The 19,606-nt window shown below is 35.2% G+C and overlaps 1 protein-coding gene across 2 annotated transcripts in view; it reads left to right on the top strand.

Moving 5' to 3' along the window:
• LOC115430329 (ephrin-A5b-like) overlaps positions 1-19,606 on the top strand; it is a 320,517-nt gene that overhangs the window by 20,800 nt on the left and 280,111 nt on the right. The window contains exons 1-2 of one of the 2 annotated variants that reach the window (XM_030150280.1): positions 14,580-14,583; positions 17,720-17,721. The exons of the other annotated variant lie outside the window; for it this stretch is intronic. The gene's annotated coding sequence lies outside the window, so the exon portion shown is untranslated. Of the gene's footprint in view, positions 1-14,579; positions 14,584-17,719; positions 17,722-19,606 lie in introns of those variants that run through there. 2 annotated transcript variants of the gene reach the window in all.

Here is a 19,606-nt window from a genome sequence, read left to right on the forward strand (position 1 = left end):
AATCGTCCCATTTTTTTCTTTTTCTAGTGTTTTTTTTTTTTTCATCTGTTGAGCAAACTGACTTATTAAGGCTTACATTTATGCAGGTTTTTCTACTTCTGCTGCATTATTGAATCGTAAAAGTCTGTTTTTTCTGCTTTTGTGGATTATTGGGACTTTCACATCGTCGCATTTCTTGTTTAATTGTAGTGTTTTTCACCGACTCCTGTGTAAATATTGAATCCTCATCATCTCATTTCAACCTTTTCCTTCTGTTTTCTTTTGTTGGTTTTCTGTGCAGATCATGTAGAAAATACGAGGTGATTTTGTTTTGGAGAGTGGGACCTATAAGTTTCCTTTAGAAAACTTCATGTGCTCTTTTATATTTTAAAGTGTTTTATGTGTAGAAATTCATTGTTTTTTAAATGAAATCTTCACATTTTTTGCTTTTTTCTAGTGTTTTTGTCTCATCTGTAGATCAGCTGGCTTATTAAGGCTTACATTTATGCAGGTTTTTCTACTTCTGCTGCATTATTGAATCCTAAAAGTCTGTTTTTTTCTGTTTTCTGGATTATTGTGACTTTCACATCGTCGCATTTCTTGTTTAATTGTAGTGTTTTTCACCGACTCCTGTGTAAATATTGATCCTCATCATCTCATTTCAACCTTTTCCTTCTGTTTCTTTTGTTGGTTTTCTGTGCAGATCATGTAGAAAATACGAGGTGATTTTGTTTTGGAGAGTGGGACCTATAAATTTCCTTTAGAAAGTGTTTTTATGTGTAGAAATTCTGTATTTTTTTTCATGAGTTCTTCACATTTTTTGCTTTTTCTAGTGTTTTTTTTCTCATCTGTAGATCAGCTGGCTTATTAAGGTTCTCATTTATGCGGTTTTACTACTTTTTGCACATTATTGAATCCTAAAAGTCTGTTTTTCCTGCTTTTCTGGATTATTGCGACTTCCACATCGTCACATTTCTTGTTTTTTCTGGTGTTTTTCAACGACTCCTGTGCAAATACTGAGTCCTGAACGCCTCCATCATCTCATTTCAACCTTATCCTACTGTTTCTTACTGCATTCTTGTCGGTTTCTGTGCAGATCATGTAGAAAATGAGAAGTGATTGTATTGGAAGCAGGTCTGAGTGGGACCCTGGGTTGTTTTGGCTCGACACTCGACGGCTCCGTGATCGATTTGACGTTCCTATGGTGTTTCCTCTGAGTCTGTTCGGTTGATGTCGAAATGCTAACGTTGGACTAAACGCTGTCGGTTTTGGAACCCGACTCCTGCTTTTGTGTCTGGTCTGGTCAGAGTTTAGAGGAGAACAGTGGAGTGGAATCATACCTGAAGACCGCTCACATGGAAATGGGTTTAAAGTACAGATTTGATAAAAAGACAATGTGATGAGTTTGACAGCGGGGCAGATGTGGGTCAGTACGGCTCTGAAACTAAAGCTGCTCCTCCTCCTCCTTCTTCTCATCATCATCATCATGGTGACATTTCCTGATTCTAAATGTCTGCTGACTTTTACATTTTTGTGTGTTTTGGAAGGAGACACTCTGAGTCACTGGCACTTTTTCTTCCCAGAAAGCGACTGGTTTAACCCATAAAGACCCAGTAATACTGTGAATTTTTCACACTATTTAACCTTTCTAAGGGATTATCACCATTTAATTTTCATATTATCCTCTGCATTTTGCATTTTTTTCAGTGTAAATCTATGCTTTTCCAATATTTAACTCACTGATCATGTAGATGTGTAGCTGTAAATCACAGGTTATCAGATCAAAATGAGGAAAAAGTCAGTTTTTTCATCAAATACGTCATAAGCTGAACATAAAAACAAGTGTCTACAACCAGTCATTCGTCAAACCACATGAAAAATGAATTTCTCAGCAAATTGAACCTTTTGAAAGTGCTTTATCTTCATTATTATAACATTATCTTTGGGTTTTTGTATTTTTTTAGTGAAAATCTGACATTTTCTTATATGTTAACTTATTGATCATGTTAATTACTGTTCATTTAGTTCCTTATTGTATTCATTTTTTGCATTTTTTCATTCCTTCATTTAGTTCTTTATTTTATTAAATATTTTTCATTTTGCAATGAAAATACAACAAGTTCTATTTCTTAACTGATTTTGTTCGGCTTGTGGTTTATTTTTTTCATTTTCCTAATTATTTTGTTGATTTAATATGCATTTTTGTTCATTTTATTCATTACTTGGCTGTTTTTGTTCATTTGTTGTTTACTTGATCGTTTTATGTACATTTTCTGCGTAATTTTTCCATATTATTTATTATTTTGTAAGTTTTTTCATTTGTCTGTCTGTCTGTCTGTCTGTCTGTCTGTCTGTCTGTCTGTCTGTCTGTCTGTCTCTTCTATCTATCTATCTATCTATCTATCTATCTATCTATCTATCTATCTATATATCTATCTATCTATCATCCTATCTATCTATCTATCTATCTATCTATCTATCTATCTATCTATATCTATCTATCTATCTATCTATAAAATAAACAAGTGTTTCCATCCACTGTCATTTATCAACTCCAGTTTTACAACCTTAGTTTCTTTTTTTGTTCATTTTATTCATTTTACTTGTTTTTTTATTTTCTAATTCATTTTGTTGCCCATTTCATAACTTTTCTTCAGTTTTGCTCAGTTTGTGACCTATTTATTCAAGTTACTTGTGACTTTGTTGATTTATTATTCATTGTTTGTATATGTTTACTGATCCATGGGCTGTTCTTGTTCATTTCGTTGCTTATTTTATTCTCCTATTTTAATTTTAGTAAATTTTTCTCATTCTCATCACATTATATTAGTTTGTAAATCTTTTATTCTTTTTTGTTCATTTATGTATTATTTAATACATAAAAACCCAGTGTGTCCATCCACCTGTCATTGATCCAACTCCATGGGTTTTACTAGTGGATCAATGTTGTTAGAAGATGACTGTGTTTCCACGGTAACTACCGGAGCCTCTGAACGTCCAAATGGGTCATATCGATGACCATGAAAAGACGAATAACTGTATTTTACACCCATTATTTCCATGGTATTGATAGAATTCGTGGATCCACAGGTCTGAAACAGTTTAGATCAGTAGATGCTTTGGATATTTGGGTCTTTAAGGGTTAATTGAGCCTCAAAATGGAAGCGAAACATCTCACATGAAGTGGAAAAATGTTGTCTTTGTGTGGCCGTGGCTGCTGTTTGATGCTGTTGTGGAGTCCAAATGTGTGTTTTCACCAGGAACGTTACGGTTCAAACGTTATTTACGTGTCGTCGGCTGAACCGGGCCCTGACTTTGGCGAGACCTTTTTTCGCGCAGAGTGTTTCCTGCTGCTCGCTGCTTTGGGACGCATCAATATTAAAAAAGCTGTTTGTGATCTGACGTTACAGCTCGGACGAACCTTCACACGCAACCAGGAGAAATCCAGGTCAGGACTTGAACCGAGGGTCGACTTGTGCCGCCTTCCTCTCCTGTTTTAGGCACTGAAGGATGGGGTTTTTGGGCTTTTATGGTCCACCAGTCCAGGCCCGTTCAGTCAAACCTCGAGTTTTCCCTTAAAGACGTGGCTGATTGGATTCTCCTCCGTCGCTCATCCCAGCGAGGAGAACAGGCAGCCATTTTCCAAAAATCGACACATTTTGTCTCAGGAAAGTAAAGTAGGTTCGATTCCTGGGACGTGTTTGTGATTGTTTCCTCGTCTCCTGTGAAGCGTCGCCTTCTAATCTCATTGACGTCGGGATTCACGCCTTTAAATCGGACTTCCTCAAACGTCAGTCAGTGCACATATTCCAACCTGGGCCTGTATTCACTATTATACGCTTTATTTGAAGAAAAGATGAAGTTTTATGATGATGCAGGTGGATTTTTGACTTGGATGAAGCTGAAGTCCCTTAATTTTAAGGGAATTTTCAATGACGATCAGAAAAACACAAGATGACATCAAATTAACTGTTGTTTTTTACATTTATTCAAAGGTTATTACTACTTATTTGAAGGAAAGATGAAGTTTTATGATGATTCAGGGTGGATTTTTGCTTTGGAGAAGCATGAAGTCCCTTAAACTTTAGGGCATTTTAACGAGTGCTCAGGAAAACAAGTGCACAACATGAACTACTGTTTTACATTTATTAAAAGGCTGTTACTACTTATTTGAAGAAAAGTTAAATTTTTAGGATGAATTAAACCTTTTTGCATGAAGTCCCTTAACTTTAATGAGATTTAATAATGATCAGAAAAACATGTGACGACAGGAAACTAACTGTTGTTTTATCGTTTATTTAAAAGGCTGTTATTCCTTTTGAAGAAAGATGAAGTTTATGATGAATTAAGCCTTTTTGCAATGAAGTCCCCTTAACTTTAAGGTATTTTAATGATGATCAAAAAGACAAGTGATGACATGAAACTGTTGTTTTACCGTTTATTTAAAAGGCTTTTTTTACTTATTTGAAGAAAAGCTGAAGTTTTATGAGGATGCAGGTGGATTTTTGACTTGGATGAAGACATTCTCACTTTTCTTAGTGTTTTTCCTCACTTTGGTGCATTTTCCCATTGTTTTGTCTGCAGATCATATTCCTTAAGTTGAGTTTTAAGCATTTAAAAAAGTAAAACTGTCACTGTTTTTTCTGAAATAGTGAATACACAAGTGGAACAAACAGGTGGTTGATAGTTTAACTCCTCAGAACTATTCAAAGTTACTTTTGCTGCATTATGAATCCTTAAAGTCTATTTTTCTGCTTTTCTAGTTTATTGTGACCTTTACATCGTCAATTTCTCACTTTTCTTAGTGTTTTTTCTCACTTTGGTGCATTCTCTGGTGGGTTTTCTCTGCAGATCATGTTTTTAAATTGAGTTTTAAGACCTAATAAAAGTAAAACCAGTCTCTGTTTTTCTGAAATGCTTCCATATACAAGTGGAACAAACATGTGGTTGATAGTTTAACTCCTCAGAACTATTAAAAGTTACTTTTGCTGCATTATTGAATCCTGAGAGTCTATTTTTCTGTTTTTCTAGTTCATTGTGACTCACATTTCTTGTCTTTTCTTAGTGTTTTTTTCTCACTTTGGTGCATTTTCCCGTGGGTTTTCTCTGCAGATCATGTTCTTAAGTTGAGTTTTAAATTGAGTTTTAAGTTGAGTTTTAAGCCTAATGAAAGTAAAACCAGTCCGCTGTTTTTTCTAAAATACTTTTATATACAAATGGATCAAAACATGCTGATTGATATTTTAAGTTCTTAGAACTAGTAAAGTTACTTTTGCTGTATTATTGATCCTTAAAGTCTATTTTTCTGCTTTCCTAGTTTATTGTGACCTTTACAATCGTCAAATTTCTCACTTTCTAGTGGTTTTTCCCTCACTTTGGTGCAGTTTTCCCGTTGTTTTTTCTCTGCAGTTCATGTTCTTCAGCATAATCTTAAGTTGAGTTTAAGCTTATAAAAGTAAAACCAGTCACTGCTTTTCTGAAATACATCCATATACAAGTGACAAACATTATTGAATCCGAAAAGTATATTTTTTCCTGCTTTCTAGTTATTGGACCTTTACATCGTCGCATTTCTTGCGTTTTCTAGTGTTTTTTCTCACTTTGGTGCATGTTCCCATTGGTTTTCTCTGCAGATCATGTTCTTAAGTTGACGTTTTACGCTTTTAAAAAGTAAAACCAGTCGCTGTTTTCTGAAATATTCCATATACAAGTGGAACAAACATTATTGAATTCTAAAAAGTCTATTTTTCCTGCATTTCTGGATTATTGTGACCTTTATGTTGTCACCTTTCTTGTGTTTTCTAGTGTTTTTTCCTCACTTTTTTGCATTTTCCCGTGGGTTTTCTCTGCAGATTATGGTCTTAAGTGAGTTTAAGCCTTTAAAGGTAAAACCAGTCACTGCTTTTCTGAAATACGTCCATATACAGGTGGAACAAACATATGGTAGACACTTTAACTCTTCAGAATCGTTAAAAGTCGAAATCATCTGCCTCTAAAATCGTCCTGTAGTTGCGTTGACCTGCCAACACATGGGCTGTTTGGGTTGTGAGGTGTTTGTGTTGGACTCTGTTGGGTTTTGGCCTCATGTCGGTGGCGGCGGCGGCATCACGGTGGGAACACGCAGGCAGACGCTGCTCACGCTCACGCCGATGATCCTCTTTTATGTCTCGGCTCCATCAGGCCCTGAAGTTATTCTAGTGCATAATTGATGGAGGAGTTAGAATAGCAGAAGTAATGCGATGAGAGGTGCAGCCAAGCGGAGCGAGGGATCGCGTGCGTCGGGCTGCAAACATTGCAGGGGACGAGAGGAGGGCATCTGGCGTAACAGGTCCCAGCGCCGCGGCGACACAGGCCCCGGCAGCCAATCAGAGCGCGCCGCCGCCCCCCCGCCAATCACAGCGGAGTACTACGTCCACACGGGTCGGACGAGACTCCTCAGCGGAAAAAACCTCCAGCATCAGCACGAAAAATCAGCGTCTTCGTCCTTCAGCGAACAGGACGACGGCGAAAAAGTCCAGATTATTCACATTAAGACGAGTTTGAGTCAAAGAATCAGCAGAAAACTGGACTCAAAGCATCAAAATTCAGTGAATCTACTGAGTTACTGCAACAGATCTTCCAGTTTTACCAGGAAAATAGACATAAATTAGCAGAAGTTCAAAAAAAGTACCTGATACTTTCCTTTAAAAATACACTTAAAGGAATAATACAACCTGTAACTAAAAGTATTACTACAAAACTGTACTGAAAGCATCAAAATTTAAAAAATATAAAGGTTTATTGCAATAGTTCTGCCTTTTATTACAAGTTTTACCAGGAAAATAGACATAACTTAGCAAAACTTCGATAAAGTGCCTAATTCTTTCTTTTAAAAAATACAGTTAAATGAATAATACAACCTGTAACTAAAAGTATTACTCCAAAACTGTAATGAAAGTACCAAAATTCAGTAAATCTACTGGTTTACTGCTTCAGTTCTGTCTTTAATTGAAAGTTTTACCAGAAAAATAGACATGGATTAGGAAAACTTCAATAAAAGTACCTGATACTCTCCTTTAAAAACACATTTAAATGAATAATACAACCTGTAACTAAAAGTATTTCCACAAAACTGGACTGAAAGCATCAAAATTCAATAAATATAAAGGTTTATTGCAATAGTTCTGTCTTTAATTAAAAGTTTTACCAGAAAAATAGACTTAAATTAGCATGAATTAGCAAAACTTCAATAAAAGTATCTGATACTTTACTTTAAAATACAGTTAAAGGAAAACACAACCTCTAATTTAAAGTATTACTCCAAAACTGTACTGAAAGTATCAAAAATACTGTTTCTTCAAACTTAAAGAAGCAAAATCAGAGAAAAGCACTGATTATATGAACTATTTACTAGCAAATCAAAGTAAAGTACTTTAGAAGTATAGTTACAAGACTGGTTGTGCCTTTAATGACAAGCATTTGCAGCAAATTTGTATTTACAGCAACAAAAGTTCAAGTTGTAACTGACTCCTTTGGATGTTTTTTTATTCTATAATTCATGATTTTTTAAAAATGTCTTGCAGAAAACTTTTTATGTGTAAAAATTCAGTAATTTTACTGAAGTTAAAGTACAAAAGTATGAAAAACGTCTGTCTTATCATTTGAACACATGCTGTTACAGGAATATTTCTGCATTTAATTAACAGTATTATCAGAAAAATAGTAAGAGGATCCTGTTTTTTCACTGTAAAAAATATAGTTAAAGGAATAGTTTTTCCATTATTTTAAAGTGTTAATGTGAAAAGGTACTTGAAGCATCATAACATAGAGAAAATGTTTTTAACTGCAAAAATACAAGTAAACAAGAATAAACAAAACATTAGTCCTCTCTTTAATTACAAGATTAGCAACAAAAACTGTCTCCTTTGGATGCATTTCATTCTAAATTTCCTTTTTAAGTTTTCTGTGTAAAATGAGGCTGCGAACAACAATTAGTCATTAAAAAGCACAAATATGAGTATTTAATGCATAGATTAAAAAAAACAAACTAATTATGATATATTACCTGAGTCAAAATATGCTTAAAAGCATCAAAACATCATTAAAATTACGTTTTTTCACTATAAAAATACAGTTAAAGGCATATTCCTTCTAGTATTTAAAACTATTAATACAGAAATGCACTTAAAACTAAAAGCACCGACATACTTTTATTTGAAATTTCATGATGTGTAAAAATGCAAAGTTGTTTTTAGGTAAAAATGAAAAATTCCGTCTTTAATCTGAAAATCAATCCAAAAATGTTTCAAAGATATTTATTAAAATTGTCCACATAAGTAGAATTTAATTAGTGCAGTTGTGATGAAAGCTGATCCCGGGTCAGCCTCTAAATCTGCCGCCGATCCGGAGGTCGTGTCCGACGGCGACGGGGTCGAAGCGTCGCACCTGAACGAACCTCCACAAAGAAGGAGGTTTTATCTGACGAACAAAAGAGACGAGGTCAGAGGAAACCTGTCCGCGACGACAGAAGAGAAAAGACGAAGCAGGAGGCGAAGGCACCTTCAGTCCGATTTAATGACGTTCAAAATACTGGGAAATATCAGCTTCACCTAATTCAATATTACACTGTAGGACCTAAAAATACTCATTTTTAAATAATTTTGTAAATATTTTTGACTTAAATGCACCGGATTTCCCTACATTTCCTATTTGCTTCCAATTAAATACCTTTTTGTAAGTTTTATTTGCACTTTTGATACGAAAATTATCAAAAAAGACATTAAAACAAGTCACTTTAATCTTATGATATTAAAATCATCCTGTTAAGTAAGAATATTTTTAACCCTTTCATGCATGAATTAAGAACCTTAGTCGAGATGTGAGTGTTTTTATTTCTCTTTAGGCATAAAAAACAACAACAATGCGATTGACATTTTTTTATGAACCTATTTTTCATGGAGTTACAAAAATGTCCCTTCAGCTGGACAATGTTTCATTTTTGAAGCAAAGAAACATTAAAACCCATCATCAGAAAGTGAAAACTATAAAATAAAAACATTTTTCAAGCAGCTAATCTTTCAGCTAATGTTTTTCTCACGTTTTTACCATCCTCTAATACTAGTTATCACTCACTATGGAGAGATAATATGAAAAAAAATAAACTGTTTTAAAAAAAAATGTTAATTACAGTCATAACAATTCACAGTTGATTTACACTTAAACATGTTATGCAGATCAGGTTTATTAAGAACAGGAAAGTTACAGTAATGCTATGAATGTTAATGTATAGGATGGGCATAAGTGTCCACTGTATTGGCTGATATGGAACGAAACAAATAAAAACCATGAACATACAAGAGAACAGCTGGAGAAGAACTGACCACTGGAGTGACCAGTATGTATGAAAGGGTTAAATAAGAATATTTTTAACCCTTTCATGCATGAATTAGAACCTTAGTCAGATGTGAGTGTTTTTATTCCTCTTTAGGCATAAAAACAAAACAATGTGATTGGCTTTTTTTTTTTTATGAACCTATTTTTCATGGAGTTACAAAAATGTCCCTTCAGCTGGACAACATACGTTTATTTTTGAAGCAAAGAAACATTAAAACCCATCATCAGAGTGAAAACTATAAATAAAAACATTTTTCAAGCAGCTAATCTTTCAGCTAATGTTTTTCTCACGTTTTTACCATCCTCTAATACTAGTTATCACTCACTTCATGGAGATAATATGAAAAAAATAAACTGTTTTAAAAAAAAATGTTAATTACAGTCATAACAATTCGCAATTGATTTACACTTAAACATGTTATTGCAGATCAGGTTTATTAAGAACAGGAAAGTTACAGTAATGCTATGAATGTTAATGTATAGGATGGTGCATAAGTGTCCACTGTGTTGGCTGATATGGAACGAAAACAAATAAAAACCATGAACATACAAGAGAACAGCTGGAGAAGAACTGACCACTGGAGTGACCAGTATGTATGAAAGGGTTAAATAAGAATATTTTTAACCCTTTCATGCATGAATTATGAGAACCTTAGTCAAGATGTGAATGTTTTTATTCGTCTTTAGGCATAAAAAAAACCCAATGCGATTTAAATTTTTTTATGAACCTATTTTCATGGAGTTACAAAAATGTCCCTTCAGCTGGACAACATATGTTTCATTTTTGAAGCAAAGAAACATTAAAACCCATCATCAGAGAGTGAAAACTATAAAATAAAAACATTTTTCAAGCAGCTAATCTTTCAGCTAATGTTTTTCTCACGTTTTTACCATCCTCTAATACTAGTTATCACTCACTTCATGGAGATAATATGAAAAAAATACATTTTTCATGAAGAAAAATGTTAATTACAGCTATTGATTTCCACTCAAACATGTTAGTGCAGATCAGGTTTATTAAGAACAGCACAGTTACAGTCATGGTATGAACTGCAGTGTATGAGATGGTGCATAAGTGTCCACTGTGTTGGCTGATATGCACAGGAATCAACAAAACCCATGAAAATACAAGAGAACAGCTGGAGAATAGCTGTCCACTGGAGTGACCAGTATGCATGAAAGGGTTAATATTTAAAAGAAATCACTGAAAATAACATTAGCGTTTAAAAAATAGCTTAAAATGAGTTGATTTAGAGCAAAATAATACATATTTTCATGTTACTTTCAGGCTGTTTGTGTTGTTTTCAGGAGTTTAAATGGAGAAGGTTGTATTTTTTGCAGCGTTGTGTCCGCTGTTGTGGATGTAAAACCGTCTCCTGGTTGTTTTTGTGTTTTTTTTGTTTTTTTTTTTCACCCTGCGTTGGTGTTTCATTCATATCCTATGTCCCCTGTGCAAATGGTGCATTCGACACAGCTAATGGGTGTATTGTGATTTCACGGCCTCAGAGTGTGTTCTGTTTTGTTTTTTTTTTTAATTAGCGGGGGTTGAATCTGCAGAAAAACCCGGATCTGTCCAGACGGGCACTTAGAGCCCCCCCCCCCCCCAACACACACACACACACACACACCCCTCGTAAACGGCCTTTATTTGTTTCCTGAGCGTGTCGGCTGCCCAGGTTTCCATCACAGGTTTTTTTTTTTATGGCTCGTTGCTCAGATTTCAGTCTGTGCATGAAGGTGAATATTAGGTTTTAGTTAAAGTAGTAAAAAAAAAAAAAAAAAGTGTGGTCACAAAAAGTTCACTGAACTCTAAAATAAAAATGGTTTGTTTAATTTGTGGATCGAAAAAGTAAAAATGCACGAAGAAATAAGCAACCAGCGATGATATTACCCTATTATTTATTTATATTTTATATCCCATTATTATTATGTGTTATTTATATCATACTTTTCACAGATGATGTCAAATTATTCATTTTTTTAAATAAATACTGTATTTCTTATAGTTTGATTTTTACATGAATCGTCATATATCTGCAAATTTTTGCAGAAAAGTTGCAATTTTGACCTAAAATACTGACGTTCAAGTGGATGCATGTACTGTGAAGTTGTTCTACCGTCAGAAAATGATCAGTTTGACCATTTTACTACAATAAACCGCATGAAAATCCTCCCAAAAACATACCATTTTTAAACTTTTTTATAGGATTTTTTTAAACTCTAAAATATAGACTGTTTAATTTGTGCATGAAACAGTAAAAATGTATGAAGAATTGAGTGCAAATGATCAAAAACAGCAACCAGTGATGATGAATATAGGTATTTTCCTTTTATTTATTACTATATTATAATATTCACTGATTAAATCTAAGTATATATTATTATTTTTAGATAAATACAGTATCGTTTGACTTTGTTTTACTCAAGTCGTCTCTAAAATAAATAATTTCATAGACAGTTTATGAAAAATACCTAATATTAATATCAAATTAATGTCAATTTTTGCAGAAAAGTTGAGATTTTGACCAAAAATCCTGATATTTGAGTGGATGCATGTACTGTGAAGTTGTTGTACCACCTGAAATGATTAATTTAACCATTTTACTAAAGTCAAACTAAAGTATGAAAATCCTCCTGAAAATCCTCGCAAAAGATGAATTTTGTTTGGGAATTTTTTTCGTGGAAAATAACTCCCAAAAAAAAAATATAATAAAATCCAACTGTAGTTTATAGACAATTTATGAAAAATACTCAATATTTATATCAAAAATAAATGTTTTTTGTCAGAAAAGTTGAGATTTGGACCCTACTCTGTACTTTTTAAGTAAATAAACGTAATAATCAGAGTTTAGAGTTGAATTAAACAGCTTTTTGATGCACAGACTTCCTAATAGTTTCTCATTTCTGACTCTAATGGTGCAGATTTACACTCATTGTGTTTCACATTCAGCCAAAAACTGTTAAACACATTAAACTGACGTTGAAAAGTTGCAGGAAAATCATTAATTTTTACCACCGTAGTGATTTTATTTGATACTTTTATGTGTTCTTATGTTTTTTTTTTTTTGGCGCTGGGGTTTTGGAAATGAATCCTACAGAATATTTACACTGGTTTCAGACTCAGTTTCTTTGTCGTTCACAGGTTAAAACACAGTCAATGATGTAATGAAATGTCACGGACGTAAAGAAAAGGTCAAGTCGAACTGTAAAACTGTCAAATACGTTTAATTACAGTTAAAAAGTTGCAGGAAATGGACTGTTTTTCCTGTTGTATTAAATATATCTGGTTCTGTTCTGTGTTCTAATGCGACTTGCTGCTGCTGCGGTTCTGGAAGGGAATATTATTTCTGTTTTTTGTGTGTAAAACTGGTGTTTTCAGGGTTGGATGCTCTGATGGAGCTGTGTGACAGCTCCCCTCAGCTTTTCAACCAAATAAAAGGGAAGGAATTGATCGAAAAAGCAGCGGGGGGAGGGAAAAGTGGAGGGGAAGGGGTAGGACGGGGTGGTGGGGGGGTTAAAAGAAAATGGAGGTGTGTCGTGTGTGGACACTGAGGTCGTGTGACGGCTCCCGGGTCACGTGGTCCGGTGTCGGTGCTGGTCTAGACACGCGATGCACAGGGGGGTTCAGACGTCACACACGGTTACCGTCCGGACGAGGCCAGGCCTGCATCCACAGATTTTACCCAGCAACCCATGAGCAGCGGCGGCGGCAGTGACGACGACGACGGGAGGTGGAGCTGGAGCTGCGGTCTGGGGCTGACTTTGACACAGTTCCGGCCCCCCCCCCCCCCCCCCCCCAAAAAAAAACCCCAACCACATCACATTCACGCCACTCAGCAGTTTCCCTCGTTAACACACTTGGACTCATCATGAAGAGTTTCAAAGCTGAAGTCGCCAAAGCAGCTGAAACACACGCACACTTTGAATATTTATGTCAAATCTGGTCGGGTTTTGGAGCCTAAAAATGCCCCCAAAATTAGGTTACAAATCCTCCACACTACAGTGAAAATATGCTAATTTGTTCTCAGCACGTTAAGGGAAAAAAAAAAAAAAAAGGAAAAAAAAAAAAGAGGGGTGTGTCCTGTTTGAAAGCCACCAATCAGGGTTCACCTCTAACCCCTGCGGCAGCCAATGAGGCGTGCAGCTGCTGCGCTCTCATTGGCCCGTTGAGCACAGATCACCAAAACTGTGCCAGATACACCAGGGCAGAAATAACCCAGAATTCCTGTCGCCTGAAGGGACTGAAGCTGTTAATGCAACGAGGAGGAGGAGGAGGAGGAGGAGGAGGAGGAGGAGGAGAGGAAGGAGAGGAGGAGAAGAAAGGAGAAGGAGAAGAAGAAGAAGAAGAAGCCTTTACGTGAACATGACTCAGGCTGAAGCTGCATCTGCTCAGTCTCACACTAAACATGTTTAACCCTTTCATGCACAGTGGTCACTCCAGTGGTCACTCCAGTGGTCAGTTCTTCTCCAGCTGTTCTCTTGTATATTCAGGGTTTTGGTTGTTTTAGTTCCAGATCAGCCAACACAGTGGACACTTATGCACCATCCCATAATACACTGACATTCAGACCATTACTGTAACTTTGCTGCTCTTCATAAACCTGATCTGCACTAACATGTTTGAGTGGAAATCAACTGATAATTGTTATTAGACTGTAATTGACAGGTATTTTTTAAACTTTTTTTTTTTTTTTTTTCATATTATCTCCATGCAGTGAATAATAACTACTATTAGAGTATGTTCAAATGTGAGAAATTAAAAATGTTTTTATTGCATAGTTTTCCATATCATTTTCTGATATTAGATTTAAATACGTGTTTCTTTGCTTCAAAAATTAAATATGTGGTGTCGCTGAGTGGAAATTTTTGTAACTTTTTTTTTTTTTTTTTTAAATCGATCACATTGTTTTTTTGTTTTGTTTTTTTGGCTAAAGAGGAATAAAAACACTGCAGAAAAATATCTTGACTAAATTTCACATAATTAGTGCATGAGAGGGTTAAAGAATCACAAACATGTAGCTGAAACGCTCCAACCCCAGACCAGGCCTTTTCACTGCACACGTCTGAACATTTCACCTGTTTAACTCTGACCATATTTTCAGGGGAAAAACGCCTAAACAGACATAACAGACATACCCAAAGTAAATGAAGAATTACTCCACAATAATAAGGTTCATATGGATGTTCTTGGTGTCTGTGGACATTTACAGACCTCACAGAATCTCTTCCCATGTCTAAAATATTGTATCTATTACTCTGCCTGAGTAAACTGGAACAAACTAAAAGAGAAATTAGAATTTTTTATCCTCGCCTGTTTTTTTTTCGGCTGGATTGACGATGATATGCATAAATTAATTGTTCGTGTCGGAGATTTTTAATAGCGTAAATTTCACCCCACAAAGATTAAAAATCATGTTTGAACATTAAAGTTTGCACTAAAATACACTTTTCATGTACTTTTATTAACATTAGGGTCTAAACTTTGAGCAAAAGTTGAAAAAAACATTCATTGTCCTGATTTATTATATTTTTATTGTAGATGAATATTAAAATAATTTTTTAGGGCTCTGCTATTTCACTTCAAATCTCCTAACGCAGGGCTGTCAAACTCATTTTAGTTCAGTTCCACATTCAGCTAAATTTGATCTGCAGTCGGTCGAACCAGTAAAATAATAACATAATAATATAGAAATAAAGTCAACTCCAAACTTTCCTCTATGTGTTAGTGTGAAAAAAGTAAGATTACATTATGAACATGTTTACATCGACAAACTATCCTTTAAAACAATGTGAATAACATGAACAAACTGAATAAATATGGGATTTTAACAATATTATGGTTCAGTTTATTATTTACAGACATAATCTTGTTAAAATTGTACATACTTCTCTTAAGACATTTCAGGTTATTCACAGTTTTTGCAAATTATGCTTTGTTTTAGTGTAAATACATGAAAATATTTACATTTAAAAAGAAAAAAAAGTTGGAGTTGTGAGTATTTATAGGTTATTATAATAGTATTTTACAGATCCATCCCACTTTACATCATATTGGTCTGAATGTGGAAGCTGAACTAAAATGATTGTTAATGTCTTCGGTGTAATTTTTGCATTTCACACATTCATCCAAAGGGCCGGACTGGACCCTTTGGCGGGCCGGATTTGGCCCCCGGGCCACATGTTCGACACCTGTGTTCTAACGGTTCACGAAGCTTTTGCAAAACATGAAACATGAAACTGTCCCAGTTTATTCCACAGATGTGCTTCATAATGTGCACGGCGCCGTAGTAACGTCAAAACGTTTTCATACAGTTTTTTTTTTTTTTTTAACTTTTTTTGTTTTTCATCAACTTGAGCCGTAAACAAAAACACCAAATACTCAATAACTGTCATAATTTTAACCCTTTAAATGACATGTTTGTACTGTAAACAAACCATATTTTTGATGCAAAAAACACAAAAACTTTTTTTTTTAAATCAATATTCTACATAAAAATTAGATTACTTATTTTTTTATTTTTTCATCCTGTCATATGTCAGTGATTAACAGTAACATTGGTTCTTACACATTATTATTTTTGGTTCAAGGTCAAATGTTAAATGCTAACATGTGTCAGTGTGCATTTTATACTCACTTCATAAAAGGTGTTAGTGTAGGAATTTCACACTGTTTATAATGTTCGGATTTTAGTGGATGGGTCAGAATTTTACAGATTGTGAAAAAGTAATAATAAAAAAAAATAAAATAAATAAATAAATAAATAATAATAATAATACATCACACTTATATAGCACTTTTTCGGGCACTCAAAGACACTTAACCTTTGAATACTGACTCAATACAAATTGCGAAAAATAATTTGACCTTTTATAACATGAAATGTAAAGTGTGCTTGCTCCACTAGGTAAGGAAAGTTTAAAAACAGTAAAATTCTGACACAGTTTTAGTGGTTGAATGTTTGTAGTAGCAAAAAACCCTCATAAACTTTAACCCTTAGATGCATCAGTGGGTCAAAATGACCCGCTGAGGTTGTTTTATTATATCAATATGTTTGTAATGAAAAGTTATTATTATTTCATATTCCAGGTATTCTTCCAAAAACATTTTACTGACATCACACATTTAAATTTTAACTCATCTTTAATAGATTTTATAATTGTAGTTTTTGTTTTAACTACCCCAACCTTCCGTATTTGGGTCAAAACGACCCACATTCATTTACAACAGAATTACATCTGAACCTTTGACTCATTCAACAGTAAAAGGACTCACTGAAAGGATGCTGACGTTGTTCTATTACTGGTATATATTATATACCCTATATACTTGGCTTTTCAATTTTTTTAATTTAAGTATTGTAAAAAAAAACATTTTAAAATTGTTAAAAATTAAAATAAAAAATAGTTTAAACATGAAATCATTCTTTCGTGGACAAATAATGATACAAATGATTATTTTTAACATGAGAAATGTAAAATATTCCAGATATTTGCACTTGTTGTACGAGGTAAGGGAAGTTTTCTTGTATTTATGTGTAAAATAAGTATTTGGTTGAACTCGAAGCCCATTCCCATGTTGGCGCCAAATTTCAACAAAAATACTGATGTTCAAGTGTTTGCATGAAGTGGACAGTTGTGTTACTGCTGCACAATGATCAGTTTTACAGTTTTACTAAAGTGAAGACGATGCAAATCCTCCAAAACACAGCATTTGTCACGGTAAAAGGTTTTAAGGGGGGCACAAATTTGTTGTAACTATATATATATTTTTTCAATAATATTAAATGTTTCATAAATTTCAATAAATGTGCCAAAAAATTATGAAAAATATAAAATATTTCAAAGATGAAATTCTTTTAAGGACCAAAATATTGTACAAATGTTTATTTTTAACAAGACAAAAGTGTCATAAAACCCTTTTTTTATTGAAGAGTGGAGGGTCCAGACGCTCAGACGTCGAAGGGTTAAATGTGTCTGAATCTGCGTTTTGACGGCGTTGACATCGACTGTGGGTTGATTTTAGTCGTGGAAGACGTGCTTTTCTTTCACAGATTCCTCCAAACGTTCTGAGCCTCTGAAGTTTTGCGACTCTTTCTTTTTTAAATTTAATTTGTCGTTTAATTTGCTGCCCGCCATATTTCGCTGCTGGTTTAGTTTTTTTTGTTTTTTTCCAAAGATGAATGTGAAGCCTCTGCTTTGGCGACTTCTTAATTTGGCGGGTTGCTCTGTGGGTGCAGGCGTACGTTTCATGTACTGTGGAAAATGACTGTGCAGACTTTGGGGAGACGGCGACGCATAAACACGTGCACGTGTGCGGCCGTGCACGCTTGCACAGATGCACGCCAGTCATGTTTATCCTGTAAGTCAGCTGTTTGATCAGAATGGGTGATTAATCAGCCATGAGGGCACTTGAATTAAGTGCAGCTTTTCATGTGAGTGGAACTGCAGCCTAATCCGTCTGGCCTCGGCGGGTCACATGACACATGACACGGAGCGCGGCGGCTGCAGACGATTGTGGAAAAAAAAAAAAAAAAAATCGCAGGTTTTTATTCCCGGCCGTTAAATTCTTTCCCTGCTGATAAAACGTGCTTTTTACGACGATATTTGTGTCTGTTGTGCATGGTCTGCCTCCGTGTGCAGCCAGTTTTTTCATCTGACTAAACTGTGCCGACACATTTCTCAGATGCCAGTGGTCGAACGCAACTTTCGCAGCACAAAGGAACTGGAATATCCCCCAAAGAAGAGGCTGAAGTCTGCACAAACATCTGACAAAGCAAAAGGAGGCAGTGTGCTTTGAAGCCTCTGTGTGCTGGACGATGGTGCAGTGGAATCACCTGCAGATGATGACCATCACCTGGTGGAACTGGGGTTTAGGTTTCACACACTTCCAGGAATTAGTCAGTGTCAAGATACATGACAGTCCAATATGTGTTCAAGGGTCACTACGGAGCCTCTGAACGTCCAAATGGTCAAATGTGATGACCATGAAAAGATGACAAACTGCATTTTACACCGATTATTTACATGGATTGATAGGATTAGTGTTGTGGAAGTTATTACCTCCGCCAGGAGGTATTGTGATCACTTTGCTTTGTGTGTTTGTTTGTTTGTTTGTTTGTTTGTTAGCAACTTTACGGGAAAATTATTCCACCCATCTTTCCCAAATCTTCCCCACAGATAGGCCTAGGCCCTGGGACCAACCCATTCCATTTTGGTCCCAGTAGGCCAAAGTTCAAGGTCACAGCAAGGTCACAACATCTACAATTTTCCTGTCTGTCATCATTGAACAATTTTCGAAAATTCATAAAAAATTCAAAATGACTCCGATTAGCCTCCAATTTGATCCAACCGTAGCTTAGAACTATATCTTGTATCTGGCACAAAATTGTCCACATCCACTGTGGAATGTGGACTCTGTGGACATTTACATGTAACATTGAAAATCCCATTTATGACACATTTAAAATTAGAACTCAACAATATTGATGTGAATTGAATCTAATTGGACAGACACATGACTGGTACCAAGCTTCAACTTTTTCTGCTGTATGGAACAACCTGGAAACTGTTGAATTTAAAAACAAATAGTCGATCCACATGCACACTGTTCGGGTGCTTGGCGGAGGTTTGTGTTCCCTGAACACTTGTTAGTAGGTGCTTTTGCTAATCCGTGGCTCTTTGAGGGTTATAAATCAGAATTTAGACAGGTCCCGAACAGGTATAACACCTGATTCAGCTGGTCCACTCCTTATATTACAGAGCTGAAAACAAACACAAAAAATTGGGGGAAATGTGTAAAAAATGCGAATTAAAACATTATCTTCTTCTGTTTTACTAAAGCTTTCGTCCTCGTTCAATTTGAAATCCGGTTGCGAACTTGACTTTGACGCCCAGTAATTCCACTCACATTTAACTACAACTCCAGTTACATTTTGCTCTAAACATGAAGACGTTCACGTTTCATCTGCAGCATCAAGGAGGAGGTGGTTGGTGGGAATGGTACATATATGAATGAAATGGAAATGACATAATATTTTTACTGGTTTTTACAGTAAAAAGTGACATTTTCAGGGTTGGATTCTTCTACAAAGTGTCTCCTGATCTTGCACGTCTTAAACCACGGAGTCGCTGTTTTGTTCACGTTAGCACCGAATTTTCACAAAAATACTGATGGATGCATGTACTGCGAAGTTATGTTACCACTGCGAAATGAATCAATTTTACTTAAGTAAACAGCATGAAAACCCCCCTAAAA

The sequence above is a fragment of the Sphaeramia orbicularis genome, chromosome 12 (assembly GCF_902148855.1).
Source record: "Sphaeramia orbicularis chromosome 12, fSphaOr1.1, whole genome shotgun sequence".
NCBI classification, from domain to species: domain Eukaryota; kingdom Metazoa; phylum Chordata; class Actinopteri; order Kurtiformes; family Apogonidae; genus Sphaeramia; species Sphaeramia orbicularis.